Consider the following 2,898-nt stretch of genomic DNA (forward strand, 5'->3'; position numbering starts at 1 on the left):
CTAGTTCTCGTCTTAGGGTTAAATGCTATTGGTTGGTGTAAATATCAAAGACGATTAAGTTACCGCGGCGAAAATAGAATTTGAACTTTATGGATTTTAAATTCTAAAATATTGACATTAAGTTTTAGTAATTGGGTTCTAAATTTAAATTTTATACATATTTAGCGAACTTTTAAATACAAATACAGAGTTGAACTAAAGCTACTTATTTCGGTTGATACCGTACTCGACTTCTAGATCCGTCCCTGCAGCTGACACCTTACTTATATATAAACTTTTGTTTTGATCCTCACAAAATCTTACTAAATTTTGATCTAGGTGGGATGTGCAACTTTGGTCCCTTTTAAGCGAAAATATGTTATATGAAACTATTATTAGAGCTAAAGGAAGAAAAAGAACTATTTGGCTCCACATAGCATGCTACATAAAATAAACATACTGTAATTTGGGGAGAAACCCTATCAATGGTCGTTTCGATTGAGAATCCCTATTTGTACCGTGTGAGATTTGTAAATAAGGATTACAACAAAAACATGGTCCCATTGACACAATTGTCAATTTGGACAGACTAACCAGACAAGGGTTCTCTTATGTAGTTGATCCTGAATAGCCCCCAACAAGTCTGTTATTACCCAAGTCCAGGAGTTACAAGTGATTATTCATGATCTACTTGCTGAAGATATATTTCAAATGAATGCTAATATTGAAAGTAAAATTTTTAGTAATTTTACTAACGGAATTTTCATTGAAGGTCTTGTCATCAATGAGGCATTTCAAGTAGCAGCAATAATTGAGAAGTTGCCTCCATTGTGGAAGGACTTTAAAAATTATTTGAAACACAAACGAAAGGAGATGTCCCTTGAAGATCTCATTGTTCGATTGAGAATCGAAGAGGACAATAAAGCTGTTGAAAGGAGAGGCCGTGGAAATTCAACAATAATGTGAGCAAATATTGTTGAAGATAACAAAAAGAGAAAGAAGGCTTCTGGTCCGAAATACAACCCAAGCAAGAAGCGGTTCAGTGGAAACTGCTACAATTGTGGGAAAACCGAACACAAATCTATGGAGTGTCGTGCTCGGAAGAAAGACAAGCAAAGGGGTCAAGCAAACATGGTAGAAAAGCATGATGATGTTGATGACTTGTGCGCCATGCTTTCTGAATGCAACCTGGTAGGAAACCCAAAGGAGTGGTGGATTGATTCTAGAGCCACTCGCCATGTTTGTGCTATGAGGGAAGCATTTTCTACATATGCTTCTGCTGGACCCGAAGAGACGCTCTCTATGGGAAATGCTGCTACAGCAAAAATTGAAGGATACGGTAAGATATTTCTCAAGATGACTTCTGGCAAGGTCGTGACTTTGAACAACGCCGTTCATGTTCCCGAGATTAGGAAGAACTTAGTCTCTACTGGACTTCTTCTAAAGCACGGTTTCAAGTGCGTTTTTGTATCTGACAAGGTAGTGATTAGTAAGAATGAAATGTTTGTAGGAAAAGATTACCTTACTGAGGGCCTTTTCAAGCTGAATGTAATAGTTGTTGAAACTAATAATAAAACTTCAGCTTCTTCTTACTTACTTGAGTCAAATGATTTATGGCATGTACGTTTGGGTCATGTCAATTATAAAACCTTGCGAAAAATGATTAACTTGGAAGTATTGCCTAAGTTTGAATGCGAAAAATCAAAATGTCAAATATGTGTGGAATCTAAGTATGTTAAACATCCTTATAAGTCGGTTGAAAGGAATTCAAATCCTTTAGACTTTAATTCACACAGATATTTGTGACATAAAGTCAATACCATCTCGCGGTGGAAAGAAGTATTTCATAACTTTTATTGACGATAGTACTCGATATTGCTATGTTTACTTACTTAATAGTAAAGATGAAGCAATAGACGCATTCAAGCAATACAAAAATGAAGTTGAAACGCAACTTAACAAGAAAATCAAAATGATAAGAAGTGATAGGGGTGGTGAATATGAATCTCCTTTTGAACAAATATGTTTAGAATATGGAATTATTCATCAAACAACAGCCCCTTACACACCCCAATCTAATGGGATTGTGGAAAGAAAGAATCGTTCATTAAAGGAGATGATGAACGCATTGTTGATAAGTTCTGGTTTGCCACAGAACTTGTGGGGGAAGCCGTTCTTACGGCCAGCCGAATACTAAATTGAGTACCCCATAACAAAACACAATCCATTCCATATGAAAGATGGAAAGGAAGGAAGCCCAACTTGAATTATTTTAAAGTGTGGGGGTGTTTGGAAAAAGTGCAAGTTCCTAAACCCAAAAGGGTAAAAATAGGACCGAAAACAGTTGATTGTGTTTTCATAGGATATGCGACTAATAGTAAAGCATATCGATTTCTGGTTCATAAATCAGAAAATCCCGACATTCATAATAATACGGTTATAGAATCAGATAATGTTGAGTTCTTTGAAAACATATATCCGTATAAAAAGGAATGCGAGTCGATTGGTGAAGGATCTAAACGACCTCGGGAAGAAACAAAAGAAAGTACATTTAATCAGGGGGATCCAAGACATAGTAAATGTCAAAGAACGTCTACTTCGTTTGGACCAGATTTTGTGACTTTCTTATTGGAAAATGAGCCTCAAACATTTAAAGAAACTATTTCTTCTTCGGAATCATTGTTCTGGAAAGAGGCAGTCAATAGTGAAATAGAATCCATATTGAACAACCATACATGGGAATTGGTTGATCTTCCTCCTGGAAATAAACTTTTGGGTTCTAAATGGATTTTTAAGAGAAAAATGAAAGATGACGGCACTATTGATAAATTTAAGGCAAGACTTGTTGTCAAAGGGTATAGACAACGAGAAGGTCTTGACTACTTTGATACATACTCCCCAGTTACAAGGATTACGTCC

This window comes from Nicotiana tabacum, chromosome 10 (assembly GCF_000715075.1).
Source record: "Nicotiana tabacum cultivar K326 chromosome 10, ASM71507v2, whole genome shotgun sequence".
Taxonomy (NCBI): domain Eukaryota; kingdom Viridiplantae; phylum Streptophyta; class Magnoliopsida; order Solanales; family Solanaceae; genus Nicotiana; species Nicotiana tabacum.